Genomic DNA, 18,910 nt, shown 5'->3' with positions numbered 1-18,910 from the left:
ACACCATACTGTTCCACATGTATCGAACTGTGACAAAGGATAAGGACAGCTTCCTTATTTTGCTCTTATTACAAGACTCTTCGTGCACTTTAAAATTCATATCTCGCACCATTAAGTCTGAAAGCCATAGCTCTAATGGTGATTGGGTTCAAAATGGTGACAAAGATGCGCTTAAAAAGCTGAACAAAGTCTTGGAACGTATGAAGGAGAAATCTCCTCTCAAGGCAAAGGGCCCATGGTTGCTCCTTTGTAAAGAAGAAAAGAGCTCTCATTCCGGAAGATGAAGACGATGAGGATGAGCTTACTATATCTGCCTTGAAAAATTTAAAAACTTTTGTCGGCTTTCGTGAGAGAGGAGAAGGGTCGGAGGAAGGAAGAGAGAGAGAAGAATCGAGAAAGAAGAAGAAGAGAGGAAACATAGGAAAGAAGAAACGAAGAGCGAAGTAGAGGAAGAAGAGGGACAAGAAGAATCGAAGAAAGAAGAAGTGGAGGAAGTAGAAGAAGAAGTGGAAGAAGGAGAAGAAGCGGAAGAAGAAGAGAGAGAAGGAGATTAGGGTGCGAGAGAAGACTCATTCGAGCCAACTTTGGCTATCTCTCTGTCTAGTCATTCTGAGATAAGAGGAGATGAATCTGTTGGAGCGCATCATTCTGAGGCTGAAGAAGCTTTACCTACTCCACCTGAGGACATCAAAACAGGGGAGCCGTTGGACAAAAATGTACCTCTTCACCTTTATTTACTAGTGATGTAAGTCGTTCTGCAGCAGACCCTGAAGAAATATATGCCTCCCATTATCCAGAAGAGAGTCATGGTGGACCATCCACTGAGGCCCCAGCATTTCTTAAAATCCTTGAATTTCACTCTGCTAGTCCAAGTGATACAACTGCTCAAACAACGGACTTTTCAAGACTATTGGAAATTTTATTGGATGTGCGAGAATCAGCAATATGCTATGAGTTTTGAGATGCTAGATCTCAAGAATGCGTAAGGCCACTTCCAAGGTGTCTCTTCATGAGAAGTTAAATACCTGAAGAATCGAGTTCATCTAACGTGCGAGTGAAGAATTTTAGGTGTGAAGCAAAAGTTTCGACAAGCTTGAAAAGACTATGCACTCAATGGGAGAATACGGCTTGTTTGCTTGTCCAAGAAGCCTTAACTCTCAATCTTTTTCAAACCATCTTTTGTTCGATCTCCACTTTGTTATTGCCAAAAAGGGGAAAAGTTTATGTAGATTTATGTTTTCGTGTTGACATTATCTTTGTTTGATTTGGACTTTATATTTGTTTGGTGTGATTTTGTTTTGGACTAGTTTAGACTACCATCTTGCTAAAGTAACTTAAGCTATTATTGATTATGCTAAAAATAGTTGTGTTTGGGTGACATGTTTTCTCTTGTGATTGCGAGATTCTGATTCGCTACTATCTTTCTCTAATCTTTAATATTTGTACAAGAAAATCTTGGTTTGCTTGAGTGTTGTTTTGCAGGTCAAAATGTCTAAATCTGCAGGAAAGTTTTGTTGCCATAAAAAATGGGGAGATTGTTGGAGAAATCTTCATTCTGTATTTTGAAGTTGACAAAACGTTTTTAGTTAAGACTTCAAACTCATCTATCAAAGTCGAGGACTTCCGAGACTAAAGATCGCCGGACTCAAGATTTAAAATCTATCCTCGTTGACGAGTTTCTAGATCATCGAAAGTCATATCCAGAAATGAGGATATCCTTAAGGATTTGATTTGACTGGTCAGAGATTATCTCACGGTTGGAGAAAGCATTTAAAGATCTATTATTCGTATGACAAGTAAATCGAGTAAGACAGATCCGTTGATTGGTGAAGTATACTTGGAAGGTTCTACTTATGGAAACCTAGATCCTGATTGTATGGGCGAACATGATTGATAGGCTATCTTCATATTCCTTAAATAACGAGATCTCCTTAATTAATTCGATTCGAACGGGTAGATTGGACGAACTTCTTTGGAATGTGCCAACAATTATGTAGGTATGAAGGAGTATAAAGAAAGACGCTCTAGTTGTTCGAGAGAGTACGAGATAGAAAAATTCCAAAGTCACCAAGCTCTTTATTGTTTGCTATTTCATTTATTGAGCATACAACTGTACTAAAAAGAGAGAATTTTGTGAGACCTCGAGGAAGTGTAGTAGAGTCTCTGCACTGTGGAATCGAGGACGTGAGATTGTAACATCTCTTTTGATTCTTAATGAAATCCAGCCGGTGGACTGTTAGCGTGGGAGAGTGGACGTAGGCTTGATCTAAGTCGAACCACTATAAACTCTGTGTTTCAATTCTCTTTCCTTATCTCTTTACGTATTTCGTATTTTAATCTGTTTAATTATATTCTTGTTCTGGTTCAAGCTTTAAAGGAAAGAAAGAATTCCAATTGGTATTTTTCCTCCCCAATTGATCCCGCTTGCTTTCCAATTTTGCAATAAAAATGATCCCTGACATTTTCTGGACAAAAACAACTTTTTCCCAAAAAGTCTCAATTTGCAAAAAAAATTTCTGAGACTAAGTTGACGCTCCTAGAATTAATTGTAACATGACAGAACTTTCAATTTCTGAAATCGAACTCAAATTCACGGTTAATTTCCATTCGACGGGATTTTAGCGTGACCTAGGTTACTAGGTAGCTTTCAGAAATTTTTAGTGCAAATGACCCATGGTCGATTTTCTTCGAGCCACAGTGAACCCACTCGACACATTGGTGACTCTCGATTGTCATGAAAATCTCAAGGATTCAAATACGGACACAGGGTACCAAAACAATAGAAAAATCAGTCTAGTGCCAGCCAACGAAAATTTTCTAATTTAGTAGACTCACCCACGTTTAGCTACACATCTCAGTCAAGCCAACCTATCTCTAATCCCTAATTGATTTTTAACTATGCTGTAATGGTCTCTAAAGACGAGCACGGTCGAGAAGCCGATTCCTGGTCGAATTCTTAAGTTTATCGCATTAAAATTCCTTAATGGCTTCCATAGATAGTCTAGTTATCTCGAGAGTGATCAACTCTGAGAACAGCCCTATAGGGGCATCGATGAAATGCTCGATTTATTTAATAGAATACGAGATTGGAATCGGGATGTTACAACTCTTCCCCTCTTATAAAACTTCCGTCCTCGAAATTTAAACCATTATAATACTTAAGCAAAAAGGTGGGGCTATAACTGTCTCATCGACTCTTCAGTCTCCCATGTTGCTACTTTAGTACCGTGGTGTTGTCAAACCACTTTGACCAACGGAATGGTCTTTGTACGCAGAACTTGCTCTTTCCTGTCCACGATTTGAACCGGGCTTTCAACGCATGACACACAGTCATCCATGTCCAATTCTTCAAAATTAAGCACGTGGATCGGGTCAAGCTCATTCTTCCTCAATATCGACACTTCAAAGACGTCGTGCACTTCCGCCAATCTCGGCGACAACGGAAGACGATACGTTAAGGTCCCATTTCTCTCAAGAATTTCAAACAGACCTACGTATCTCAGACTCAGTTTTCCTTTCTTACCAAAGCGCGAATTACCCATCATTGGTGACACCTTCAGAAAAACGTGATCACCAGTTTGGAATTCCAATAACCTCCGACGCTTATCTGCGTAACTTTTCTGTCTGCTCTGAGCGGTCTTCAATCTGCTCTGATCACTGCAACGGCATCCACTGACTGCTGGACCAACTCTAGGTCCGTAATCTTTCTTTCCCCAACTTCATCCTAACAAGCTGGTGTCTTGCACACTCTGCCATACAACGCTTCGAATGGAGCCATCTGGATGCTCTGCTGATAATTGGTGTTGTAGGCAAATTCCACCAGGTGTAGTTGTTCTTCCCAACATCCTTTGAAGTCTAGCACACAAGCTCGTAGCATGTTCTCAAGGGTTTGAATAGTTCTCTCTGACTGGCCATCCGTTTGAGGATGATATGCCGTACTATATTACAGCTTGGTACCTAAAGCACTCTGTAAACTCTGTAAACTCTTCCAAAAAGCGACGGTAAACTTCAGGTCTCTATCTAAAGTTATCGTAATCAATACTTCATGCAAACGAACTACCTAACGCACATACAGATTTACGTGTTTATCCAAACTGAGGTCCTTCCGAACTGCAATGAAGTGAGCCGACTTCGTCAGTCTGTTGACTACTACCCAAATCAAATCATTTCCTCTCTAATTCCTTGATAGTCTAGTCACGAAATCCATCATAATATGCTCCCATTTCCATTATGGGATCTCGAGAGGTTGCAAAAGTCCTCTCGACTTGCAATGTTGAGCTTTAACCTGCTGACACGTCAAACACTTGGCGACATGTTTGGCGATGTCCGCCTTCATACCTAACTACCAATAATGTTGACACGGATTCCGATACATCTTGGTACTACCAGGATGGATGCTGTAACTATTACGATGTGCTTCTGACAAGATATCCTCTCTAAGCTCTACATTGTCAGGTACAACCACACGTCCTCGGAACCTTAGTATTCCTTCATCAGAAATCTGAAAGTCAGCCTTTCTTTTCTCAGTGTCTTCTTGTAGAATCTTTTGCACATCTAGGTCTGTTGGTTGGAGTAGCTTGATTCTGATCTGGACATCCGGTTCAATTCTGAGAGTGTCCATAAGACTCAAAAGGTGGCCTACCTCAAACTTGAATACCGAATCCCAAGCTCTCTCGATTAGGTTCCACTCCTTAATCAATATATGAGCAACTAAAGACTTTTGACTCAAAGCATTAGCGGCCTTGTTCGCCTTCCCCAGGTGATATAGAATATCACAGTCGTAGTCCTTCAGTAATTCATCCACCGGCGTTGTCTCATGTTCAATTCCTTATGAGAGAATAGGTACTTGAGACTTTGATTGTCCATGAAGATCTGGAATCTTTCTCCGCACAAATAATGTCTCCAAATCTTCAGGGCAAAAATAATTGATGTGAGTTCTAAGTCATGCATTGGGTAGTTCTGTTCATGAGGTCTCAACTGACGGGAGGCGTATGCAACAACTTAGCCATGTTGCATCAGCACACAACCCAATTTTTTGAACGACACATCATTGTAAATCTCGAATCCATTAGGACCACATGGAATGGTCAGCACAGGTGCGATAGTCAGCTTTTGCTTTAACTCTTGGAAACTATGCTCGTACTTGTCTGTCCACACAAACTTTTCTTCTTTCTTTAGGAGTCTTGTCAATGGCGACGCTAATGATGAGAACCCTTCCACAAACCGTCTATAATAACTTGCCAAACACAAAAAAACTTCTAATCTCTATCACTGCAGTCGGTCTTGGCCAGTTAATCACAGCTTCAATCTTGCTCGGGTCCACAGAGATTCCTTCGCCTGAAATCACGTGACCTAAGAAAGCAACACGAGTCAACCAAAACTCACATTTGCTAAACTTGGCGTATAGCTGATGGACTCTCAGTGTCTGCAGCACTAATCTTAGATGACTCTGATGCTCTTCATCACTTCTTGAATACACCAGAATATCATCGATGAACACGATCACAAACTGATCTAGATATTCTTTGAATACTTGGTTCATCAAATCCATGAAGGCAGCTGGAGCATTTGTCAACCCGAATGGCATCATTGTGAACTCGTAATGACCATACCAAGTACGAAATGCTGACTTAGGAATGTCCCCTTCCTGATTCTCAATTGATGATATCCTATCGTCAAGTCGATCTTCCAAAATATCGAGGCTCCTTGCAACTAATCGAACAAATCATCGATCCTCGGGAGTGGATACTTGTTCTTGATCGTTACCTGATTGAGTTGCTGATAGTCGATGCATAAGTGCAACGAACCATCTTTCTTCTTCACAAACAGAACTGGTGCTCCCCAAGGTGATGCACTGGGACAAATGAATCCCTTATCCAGTAGCTCTTACATCTGCACCTTCAATTCCTTCAACTCAGACAACGCCATCTGGTAAGGAGCCTTAAAGATTGGCTCTGTCCTGGGTGCTAGCTCGATTACGAACTCAATTTCTCTCTAGTCGATTGGGCCGATTGCGTGTGGGCTAATCTCTCGTGGGCTCCGAGGATGGGTGTCCCTTATTTGTGGGCCGCGAGCCAAAAAGAAATAGAAAAAACCGAGTCGGGCCCGCAACGTGGGCCCGTTTTGTCTCGGGCGGACGAAGCGGGTGGGACCCAACCAGGAGCTGACCTGGTTTTTTATATTATTTTAATATAAAAATAATATTTTAATAAATAAAACTAAAAAAATCAAAAAAATAATTTATTTTCCAAAAAAATCAAAAAATCAAAATGTCCATATTTTCCTAAAAAAGCCAAAAAAGTCAGAAAAAGCCAAAAATGATTTATATTTTCAGAAAAAGATCAAAAATCCAAAAATTCTTTTATGTAAAAAAATGAGAAAAGACCCGAAAAATGTTTTTCACAAAATACATGAAAAAATCCCTCGAACATCCAAAGGCCTCGGGGTTTAAACAAGATTAGGTACCGCAGAAAGGGCATTAGTGATTAACTAGTGTAGGCGGTAATCTTGGCAATTCCTTTGGAAAAACATCTGAAAATTCTTGTACCACGGCAATGTCTTACATCTTCAGCTCCTCAACTGTCGTATCCACGAGAGTTGCCAGGTACCCTTGATAATCCTCGTCTAACAAACAAGTTGCCTTTGGTAACGAGATCAAAATAATCAAGGGTCCTCGATTTCTGACAAACTCGAAGCTCTCACCCTTTAACGAGTTAAACTGAATCGCTTTGCGATAGCAGTCCATCTTAGCTCGTTGCTTGGTGAGCCAGTCCATGCCAATTATCAAATCAAAGTTATATATGGCTAGGACTAACAAGTCTATTTTCCCTTCTCACTCACCAATCACTAACTTACAACCAGAACAACCCAAAAAAGCTATCACTTTATCATTCAATGGTGTAGATATACTAACTGCCGACTCCAATAATACAAGACTAACTGCTATCAACTTACCATACTGCTCGGCAATAAAGGAATGGGTTGCTATTAGATCAAATAAATGTAAGCAAGATGGTCGTTCAACGAAACCATACCTGTGATCACGTCAGGTGCAGCTTCTGCCTAACCCTGCGTAATGGCATACACTATGCCTTGAACTAGTGGTCTCAGCTGTCCTCCCCGTGGCACATTTTGAGGTGCATACCCTCTAATCTAACCCATCTGCGGCAGCGGCGACGGCGGCGGCAACTGCGGTTGTCCTCTTGGCCTGTTAGGAAAATCTCTAATCATGTGACCCTATTGGTCACATCCAAAACAAACACCCGGTCTTCGAGAACACGTAGCTGTACCACGTCGCCTTCCATAGAAGCGACACAAGCCCTTTTGACTCGGCCCTAATTTTCCAATTCCACCCTTCCTATTGGGCAGAATTTGAAATCTACCTCTAGGCATGGGCCTCTTTCCCTGGCAAATTCCTTCTCGATGTGAAGTAAACCTCGATCCAAATAAGGTAACTTGTTTACTCAGGCTCCTTTTGAGCAGTTGTGCTCGGCGATAGATTTCTCGGTAATCAACCAAATCGAACAACACCAACGGCTGCTTTAACTCTTATCGAAGGCCATTCTTGAACCTTCAAGCATTCTCCTCAGGGTCTTCAATCAGTCTCGGAGCATACTGAAATAGCTCCTCAAACTTGACCCCATATTGGTCAACAGTCATTGACCCCTAACGAAGACGCAGAAATTCTTCTATCTTCTACTCCCTGGCATTCTTCGAGAAGTACTATTCATTGAACGTGTGGAGGAATGCATCCCATAGTGGGACCACTCTTTCTAGAAACATTGTCTCTCTAGCAGCTCTCCACCAAGTGTTGGCATTGCCCTGCAACTGATATATTGCCAGGGTTACCTTCTCTGCCTTAGTGCACATCAAGAGTGCAAAGGCCTTCTCCAGATCTTGTATTCACAGAGACGTGACCTTAGGGTCTCCGATACCCGTAAATCTTGGCGGGCTCAGCTTCAAAAATTGTTCCACCAGCTTGTGTATCGGCCTCTCTCTCTGCACCACTACATTCTTAGGTTGAACCTCGGCAGGTGCGGCAACTACAGCAGCAGTAATAACAGCTTGATTTTGTGCCTACTATGCCATCCCATCTCTCATGGCTTCTAGTGCCTACATGATCCCCTCAATTTTGGGATCACTATGGGCTGCTACCCTGACACCAACGAGAGGCGGTGCCACTCCACTCGTGCTAGCCTGAGCTAGTGCTCGATCTCGACATCCTCGAGTACCGACCCTAGTCGACATTCTACCCTAAGTCACGGCCCTAACAGTCCACTTAGTGGGAGTTCGCTGCTCCTGATAACTCATGGCTCCGCCTTATCTACTGAAACTTGCTTTGAATTCCATATCGAATTAAAAACAGAGTGATCTAACCAACAAGCAAGTCTACCAATTAGCTACCACAGACATGCACCAGCATGAATTTAAATGTCATTCCTACTACTATCCCATGAACCATCGCACCTTATCATTCCAATCCCTAACCATTGCTTTGATACCACTTAAACGGGGATGTCACGCCCCGATCCTCGAGCGTGCGCCCATCCCTCATTGGTCGATTAAATAGTGACGTCCCAGGTCGCATCGCCAACCTTGTTCATTTTAATACGCATGCGGAAGCAGATATAAAATCCCTAGACAATAAAATAGTGGGATAGGAGAGTAGAACTAAAAATCTCAAACTTGAAAAACCATCACACTTATATACATATATAACAATTGAGTCATATATATACATACAGTACACTAACAGGTCAAGTTCTACTCAAGCTAGTTCAGTACACAAGTCTTGCGAACAGGGGTGGGGTTTCAATCCTCTCCTGGATCCTCCTCTGGGTCCACCTCCTCCTCAACGATCTCTGCTTCTTCCATGCTCCAGCTACAGCCCACTGCTAAGTACACCAGAGAGTCAAAATCGCCTTTGAGCTTGGGATCCTTCGCATCAACCACTGATCCACCCTTGGGATCTGCTGTCCCCTTCCCAAACGCTACCTCTAAAATATACAGAGGTACATCAAATTCCGTTACAGGGCCCACCCTTCATCCATTATTGTAATGGCGATACCACGACCGGTATTTGTGGGGCACCTTTTGGGGTTCACCCACATTAACCCAGATGGTGGATTTCACCAGTACATATTCCAAGCCTTCAGGGTGATGGTGTATCAAAATGTGATAACCTATCTCAGTAATTTCCTTCGGTATACCAAATGCTTAAGAGGAGCTGGAGGTGCTGCTATCTATGGACCTGAAATGTTATCTCACAATGGGGTGAGGCGACGTCTCAACGAGTTCTACCTCCCTAAAGACTCGATTAGGAAGAAAATACGCCCTAAAAGCTGTCTAAGCACACCACGGGTCAAAGGACTTACCTTGGCCTCAATTCCTTGCTGTCAGACAATAGAATTCAAACAGTTATCCACTCAGATCGAATCATCGATCAATCGACTCAGTCGATTACATGTCACCACGACCTTTCCCATGGTCGGTACATTCAATACTATCTATAAAGTCCTATCAAATCAAGACTGCTCACCCAAAATTGATAAATAGATAGTATAGCTCACATAAAGCTGATAACATAGTATACTATATATGCTCACCCAAAGCTAATAATAAATTGATCGCCCAAAGCTGATACTATGGTATACTATTTATATGTCCACCCAAAGCTGATAAATTAGGGCCCCCAGGCCAATATAGTACATCACTTCCACCATACAACCAATTCATCATTTTTATCATACCCGATAAAAATACTCGTGTGTGGGTACACGGTCGATCTTAGCCAAAATACAATAATTTCACTTTTGATCTTCCCATTACTTTCAACAATCCAAAATTAGATTTTTGGCCTGATAATTTTCCAATTAATTACCAAAAATTAATTAATTTAGGAATAAAATCCTAAAATTACAATTAAATCAATTCAGTACAAATTAGAGCTCAAATAAATAAACGAACCATACCACAGCAATCGGCACAAAATTCCGGTCATCGGCTATCTCGGTCTAATTTTCATAAAATAATTAATTAATTAAATAATTACGAAAAATATTAAATAAATGTCAATAAATCAACTTAGGCTCGAAAAAGCCTAATTGAATGCCGAAATGGACCCGGAAAATTTCCGAGTCACCCTAGATAAATACTAGAGCTTGTCTAGGCCCTAATTACACTAACTAACCACCTAACATGCATCGGCAATTAACTAAATTTCACTAATCTAATCTAACTAACCACCTAATCATACTTAACTTAATCTAATCAACCCTTAAGTGTCATTAACCTACTAAGCGAAGATTAATGAGTTAAACTCACTTGTTCGACGATCCGATTGGCTCAAATCGTCAGGGACACAATGGGGCTCACTTTTCTCCAAAGCGGGCCTAACTTTCAGGGCCGGGAAAGTCCTCAAAACGGGCCAAACCCTTGCTGGAAAACCCACTCCTTAAGCTTATGTTCTTGGCTGGAAAATAGGGAAACTAGCTCAGTTTGAGGCGAGGATGGACCAAGGAAGGTTGAGGGGACTAAACCGGGTTCAAGCAAGGACTCACGGTGGTCGGAGGAAGCTCCGGCAGCGGCTCATAGTGCTGTACGGCGCACGAACAACCAAGGACGATGGCGAGCTGGGCACAGCAAGGCGGAGACACGCGCGGTGAGGCGTGGTGCAGCGGCGGCGCGTGCGCGGGGCGGAGGCGGCGAACGGTGGCAGCGAGCGATCCTAGCGCCGTGCGGGCTTGCTGCGGTGGCTTCTCCTTGGCTGCTGGGGTTTGAAAACAGCAAGATGGAGGAAGAAATGGGGCTGTCGACCAGTCTTGAGGGGGAGAAAGAGATGGAGGAGAGAGGGAAGGAACAAGGGGGCCACCACTTGCCTTATCTTCCTCCTTTTGGTCCCCTTAACCATCCACCACCACCAGCTGCATCCTTGGCTAAAAATCAGCCACCAAATCCTTCTAGGAACTAATTGAAATGGTCCAATTGTTGTAGGCTAGAGGGGGCACACGAATTTGGGTGGAATTGCTTCAATTCCATTTCAAATTCTCTTAGAATCAAATCTTCTCGGCCTCTATAAATTCAACCAACAACTCACCGATCCAATTGGTATTTTTCATCAATCGAGTCGACCTATCTCTGATCCCTAATCGATTTTTAACTATGCCATAATGGCCTCTAAAAATGAGCACGGTCGAGAAGCCGATTCCTGGTCGAATTCTCAAGTCTATTGCATTAAAATTCCTTAATGGCTTCCCTAGATAGTCTAATTATCTCGAGAGTGATTAGCTCTTAGAACAACCCTATAGGCGCGTCAATGAAATGCCCGATTTATTTAATAGAATACATGATTGAAAATCTAGGATGCACACTACTACTTCGATAGTGATAGAAGGGAGCTGAGGATCACCGGAGAGTTAGACGGCAGTCAAGAAGAGAGAGAAAGAGGAGAGAGTCGATGGAGAGAGAAAGAGGGAAGGGGGGAGAGAGTGAATTTAGAAATTTCCAGATCTAAAAATATGCAAATGAGACCCCCTCTAAGTTTTGGAGGGAAAATGCCTTATACACTCTCCTTCAAGATCGAATCTTAGCCATCCGTTCAATCCGATGGCTAAAACTTGATCGGATAGCCTAATTAATTCCATTAAAGGCTAATCAAGGTTAAAATTTGTCACATGATCATCCAGATGGTGTCGCTGTGTCGAAATCGAAATTTTAAATTGAATTTGCGAGTAAGGCTTAGTTATGGGTAATTTTGTAATTTCACAAAACCAATGGGCATTTTCGCAGAATATGAAATATTGAAAGGGCACGGGAATGAAATACACATGATGGGAAAACCATGGGTGGTTGTTGACCACCAAGAGCGGGTCGGCGGAGGGCCATGCCACGCCCCGAACCTCAAGCGCGAGCACATTCCTCGGTGGTCAACTAAAAAATTTTCAACATTCCCAGGACACGTCGCCGACCCTTTTGTTTTATGCACATGCGGAAGCGAACCAATAAACCCCAGACAACAATCAAACATGAGATAGAAAAACAGGACAACCAATTTTTACAAAACACACCTTATAAACACATCAGGTTCAACCTATAGGTTTATACACACCAGTCTGTCTCCAAAAGAAACTACTAAGCTACTACACTCCGAAATCTTCAGCCTCGGGCTTCAGTTCTCTAGACCTGAAAATGTTTAAACCATGACGGGGTGAGAATAAATCTTAATGAGTCCCCACCCTAAACCCCGATTAGGATGAGAATTCACCTAGAGGCAGTCTAACCACACATCACAGAAGACTCACCTCATCTTAGTTCCTTCCTGCACGTCAGCACAGTTCATATACTCAATGCATATGCATCAATTGGAACATCTCACTCAAATCTCAATCAATCACAAGGGTCCCGATTATAAGGTCAAATCATTATGACACGACCCATTTCGTGCCACACAATTTTGTCTTATAATCAAGCACGTTTATCTCAATCATTCACACGTTCCAATTGATTATGGCCCCTCGGGCATGGACTACTCGATGTTTGGTGGTCTTCTAACGTAACCAGGCATCATCTCACCCCCATTGAGCACGACAATGTCTACACTAGACGACAATCCCGAAGGAGCATCGATCCAGCCTCTACTGTGACTGGCATCCGTTGTCCATGGGAATCCCATATAGGGGCAACATCCACCTGACGCACATTGGGGACAGGCTCTCATAACCATCACACGATCATTCAATTCCGGCCAAGGACACCGTGCATTGCACTCAAATGTCTCAATTAAGATAATGCGCTTGGCTTATTTTCCTCGTATTAAAAACACCAAGTGAAAATAATCGTGTGTGGGTACACGGTCAGATCGAACCTTAAAAATTGATATACTTCCTTTTAAAATCCCACTATTTGATATAGTATTTAAAAATATCTTCGGGGTCGAAACCCGACACCCAATATTTTCTAATTAAATACCAAAATTTCATAATTTTGAAATAATAACTGAAAATCAACAATCATCACTCAATTGCACAAATTAGCACTCAATTGCATAAATTGATTATACCATGACAATTAGCACAAAATTCTGATGATCAACTATCCCGGTATAATTTCAAGAAAATAATAATTAATTAATTAAATTGCAATTAAATAAATAAATTTTGTTTAATTAAACCGAACTACCTAATTAACCTGACCATGTAGGCACATTATCGATCAAGTCAACTTTTACCTTCCATCATATAGCCAAAACACCAAAATCCCCTTTTTTTGTTCAAACCTTCGAAATAAATTTGTACGGGGTCCCATAATTGAAATTAACCCGCCAAACTTTGCACGCACCTCGTATAAAACCTCCTCATTTTATTGAGCACATAAAAATTGATGTCCAAACCCGACACCATATTCTTTTTCTAATTTCTTTTCCAACCACCCTCTTTTGAAAACTAACCTTAGTAACCCTTTTTTTTTTTGTTCAAAACGTTTAGAAATAAATTCATAGGTGTTCACGAACTCAAAATTAATCCATCAAACTTTGCACCCACCTAGTTTAAAACCTCATTGTTTCATTGGGCAAATAATTTTTGGTGTCCGGACCCGACACCTCATTTATTTTCTATTTAATAGTCCAAAAGGTCATGTCTTGTAATAACAATAAACAACCAACAAGGAACAATCCACCTCATGATCTCAAACATAAGCTCTAAGCATGCCACAAGTCCACCACATCACTAAATACAACTTATTCAACAAGCACAACATCAAGAACAACCACAAAACCATAACCGATCCGAATTGGCAGAAACCAGGCCACTCACGCGTTTCTAAGTTTAAATCCAGAAACCCAACCAAATGAACTTGGAAAATTCTCAAATTTTTAATATGTTATAAAAGACACCTAAAGGAAAAATTTTCATGAAGACACCTCAGCCCATATCTTTCTAGATTAAGAGCAGTAAATCGCTCAATCCGTTGCAAAAACTGTGACCATGTTCAGAAAATCTGTTTTCCAAAATCAGTTTGGTTCGAGGTCCAAAATATGTCTATTTGATCTGAAATTTGAGTATGTTAAACTAAAATATGTGAAAAAAAAATTTCATGAATAAGCCCTTTAGAAAATAGAACCCTAAGAGTTGATAAAAATCCTTACAACACCAAAAGGTCACAAGTTCCAGCATAATCCGAGATTATGTTTTTTTTTTTTTTAACGAAGTCAAAATCTCATTCTTTTAAATCCCTAAAATCTTGAGAAAAATATATGTCATAGATGAAGATGTCTAAAACATTTCTTAAGAAGAACACAACTTCAAAATCGCAGCACATTTTTCCCTACAAAATTAGCAAACGGGGAGTGTCAATAAACTGATCCGAATTTAAGCTAATCTAACTAAATTAATACTATTCCTTCTTAGCACTAATCTAACCATGATAATTAATACTAATCTAATCCCTAAGTGCAATTAACAACATAATCAAGGATTATGGAGTTAACTCACCGGATTAGTGAGATAATGAGTCCACAGCGACGGCAATGGGATTCCGTGACTACAGCGACTCCTACGGTGGCCCAAATGAGGCTGAAATCAGCCTTCAAGGCTCGCGGCTTGGCTGGTAAGTGGTTCTGCTTGGCTGAGCTTGCTGGCCGCTGTTCAGCTCGGCTGAGGTGCTGGACACGGGCTGAGGTTGGTGAGTGGTGCTGCTGGTCGAGACATGGTTGCTGGACGTGAAGCTACTGCGGACGTGCGGGGCTTGCAATGGAGTTGGTGGCTGAGCGTGAGGTGGGAAGTTGCTGGTGGTGTGAGGATGGGGCTGAAACAACAAAGGAGATGGCGTGATGGTGCTGTGGGTGGAATTGGTGGAGACGTGGGGATGAGGTTGCTCGGTGGAGTGTGGTGCCGCAACAAGGGATGAAAGAAATAGAACCAGGGGGAAAAGGGGGAGCTGTTCGATAGTGAGGGGTCCACATATTGGGGGGAAAGAAGAGAGACAGAGAGAAGTGGGAGAGAGAGATACGTGAGGAAGATGGGCAGAAGAAAAGGATGGTCTAGTGCATATGGGTCTTCATGCGAGAGAAGAGAGAGGGGAGAGAGAAAGCCACATAAGTCAATGTAAATATCCAATGTAATCATTAATTTGGCACAAAAGTCTTTGCCCCTAAAGTCCAATGGTCCACCAATGAAGAATTTGCTCTTATTTCTTCAAAAACAAACCAAAATGAAGGTAGAAAATCCCTTTTTGCTCAGCCATCCGAATTTCCACTTTTGTTTTCTTTTTGCCGAAAACCGATTTTTCCACAAAATTCCAAGCATGACAGAAATTTTCCAAAAGATGAAACAAGGTCCTAAAAATAAATTGCGACATGCTCGAACGTCCGATTCCTGAAACTAAATTCAATTTTGTGGTTAAAATCGACCGAACGCGATTTTAGCGACCGATTTAACCTACCTAGGTAGCTTTTAGGGATTTTATCGCATTTGACCCGTGGTCGATAATTTTCGATTCACGTTTGTGCATCTTCGACTCATCAGCGACTCTCGATTGTCGTAAAAATCGTAAGGTTTCAATTACAGGTACCGAGTACATAATCGACTGAAAATCGGGTTAGTACCATTTGATGCGAATTCTGCAATCATGTGGAATCACCCACAATTTAATTACGTCATTCCATCGAATCGACCTATATCCAATCACTAATCAATTATAATGGTGTCACATTGACCCTTGCCAATTATCACAGTCGAACAGTCGATTTCTGATCAAATTCTCATGTTTGTCACGTTTATATCCCTTAATGGCTTCACTCGATAGGTTAGTTAACTCGTGAGTGACCAACTCAGAGAAGAAGGACCGTCGATGCCAACTCAGAGAAAAAGGACTATCGGTGTATCGACGAAATGCCCATTTCATATATTCAAGTCAGGGTCGAAATTCAAGATGTCACAGGCCAAGCCGACCTTTTCTGCCAGTGGTCGATCGGATCAATTCACACCAATCCAACCAGTTCGGCTATTCCTTGGGCGGCTTGGTCCTTGGGGTTCTAAATTCTATGTAGTTTAATCTCTCAAGGACTAAATTGAAAGGATATCTTGTCTAATTTGAGGAAAAACGATCCGATTTAAAAAAGAAACGGTCCAATTTTGATGAAATTAGGCCAAATGAAACCATATAAACGCAATCCGATAATTTTGTATCGGCCTAATTACATAATTAACATGACAAATACTAGACTTACCTCATGGGTGCATGTCATTGGACTTTCTGAGCTAAATTGGACAATGTCATGTAATTTCTTGCTCAAAATTGCAAATTAATTGAAATTTGATTCAATTAATATTGCTAGGCATCTATTGGATTAATTGCCCATACCTAGGGTGACTCATTGTATCCAAATTGATTTTGAATTGATGGCATGACTTTTATGCTAAAATTGTATTTGAGGTTTAATGGTGAAATTGAGCCTCAATTTTTGACATTAAACCGTAATTTCGAATGGGTCAACTTGAATTTCTCCAAATGAATTTCATTAGCGTAGTTTTCTTATGTTCAAGAAGACTAAATTCCTCAAATTGAGAAGTCCTTGAATCAATTTTCCAAAATAGACCCCAGATTTGAACTTATTTCACAAGCATAAGTGGAGTGGAAGTGCCTATTCGCAAATCACGAAGAATTGAATTTGACCCCCTAATTAGGGTTAAAAATGACAATTCACACTTAGAAACCACCGTTCTTGAAATTGATTGGACGATTGAATGTGTAATGACCCCTGTTGTAAAAAGAACTAAGCATAATTATGACTAGAACAAAAATAATTTATTTTTTGCCAATTTTGAACCTAAACTAAAAAATTCAGAAAACAAAGTTCGTAATCGATTTTCACAAAATTTTTAATGCAAAAGTCAAATTGAGACAAAAATGAGATCATTTGTGGATTTTTTTTTACTTTTCCAATTTTTTTTTGTCAAAGATATGACCACAAGTCAAACACTTTAATTGACTTTTCCTAAAAAGTTGATTTTTGAGTCAAATCTTTAAAAATTTTAAAAATTAATTTGGCTAAAGTGAAATCAGCGTAATTTATAATCTTCTTTTTGCAAAAAAGCTAACTTTTGACCCAATGTTGACTTTTTGGTCAAATCATTGGAAATGAATGAGAAATTAATTAACAATGACAAGACAAAAGAAAGAAACGAAAAACAACACTTTGTTATTTGGGAAACAGGTTCCGTTGTGATCAGAAACTCTAATCTCAAATTTTCTACCTTTATCAATGCGTAGACTAAAAATCAAGTGTCAAAAGTTGCAATTTTCATTATATTATTTAATCTATAGTGAAATTCGTTATTCTTCGCCCGTAAATATAATTTACTATGGTGAACCACGTAAATCTGGCGTCCGATTTATTTTCTTATTTTGTCGATTTTATTGTTCAATCGCTTACGTTTCGCAACAGTTTGCCTTTGTTTTGCATTGGATGGTTGTTTGTATGTCTTGTCCGTGATTTGAATGGTCCAAATACAAAACCAGCACCACCAAGGCGGTCCATTGGTTGTTTACGCAACCCCCTTTCTTTTCATTGTTTGTTGTATTTCTTAGATGCTGTGATTAGAACTAGTTTAGATATCTTAATGGACCGTCCACACATGATCACCTAATGAGATCTAAATACCACGAAAAATGTAAAGAACAAATGCATGATCATTTAGGTAACAACTCAACCGATTAGGTATCAAAAGAACCCTAATAAAAACATTAGCGTAACTCGAGTCCCCAAGCTCATTAATCTCTAGTTTTGTAGAAATCGAGAAAATGCTCCCGTTTCTCGATTGGGTAACCTAACGGACCCCCCAAAAACGAGGTCGGTGACAACTCCTAGATGACACTTAGGGTGTTTATAAAAAACTCTAAAATGAATACCCATCACACAAGATATGGGCTAAGGGCTAAGGAGAGCCCACGTTTATGATTGATAGTCCAATTGTGGCATTAGCAAATGAGGATCTACCGGCTATCATTTGTTCGAAGCATTCAGACCATCTCAGAGGCAATTAGCTCTAAATTTACTTCCCTTGGGATTGAACCTCAAGGTGGTAGGTCGCAACAACCATGGCACGAGTTAAGCATCTGGTCGAATGGCTAGATGCAAATTATTTGGAATTTCCAATTGCAAGCTTTCGCTGCCTGCTGCATCTATTTCTTCAAGCTTTTACAGCATCCATCAGGCACTAGGTATCTTTCCAATGGAACTATTATTGATCCTCGCTACTTTCAGACTCTTCATGTTTCCCATTGAATTGGGTAGCTCTTTAGTGCACGTGTAGGAGACGTCCAACTCAAGTAGCGATTGCTGATTGATTCCAGAAGCTTCTCTATACATCTACATTTTTCCAAAGACTAGGATTCAGGGCCCGTAAGAGCTCCAGTCGACTGGGGAAGTTGAGCAAGTGAAGTTGTGCCATTGTGGTGCTTCTAAGGGAGTCTCAATAGCCATGTCAAGTGACCAGTGAAAATATTTTATTAAATGATAAACCGAAAGTACTGAGAATTTCAAGATCCTTGGGTGCTTGATATTCAGCAATAAAGAATTCAGTAATGCCTGAATATCATAGATGTTACCCTTGAGTGCATTCAAATGATTCTTCAGGTCAACATTATCAAATAAGACAAGAATTCTTTTACTAAATAGCCTACCTTTAATTGTCTTGATCCCTTCATCAACATTACTCGTTTCTGTCAATTTCCTTTAAGGATATTGGAGATGAGTTATTCTGCAAGAACTGAATGCCATTGGGATCTGAAGCTTCAACGGATGTCAGGAAAAAACAAGCAATAGTGCTCAAAACCATGTGAAAGTTAATTGTAGGTTAGTTTGGCGAGGGTCATCTCTCCAGCATAGCCCATTCCATGAATTCCAACAATT

This window comes from Eucalyptus grandis, chromosome 8 (assembly GCF_016545825.1).
Source record: "Eucalyptus grandis isolate ANBG69807.140 chromosome 8, ASM1654582v1, whole genome shotgun sequence".
Taxonomy (NCBI): Eukaryota; Viridiplantae; Streptophyta; class Magnoliopsida; order Myrtales; family Myrtaceae; genus Eucalyptus; species Eucalyptus grandis.
The sequence above is the reverse complement of the archived record's forward strand: the minus strand, read 5'-3'. Positions refer to the sequence as shown.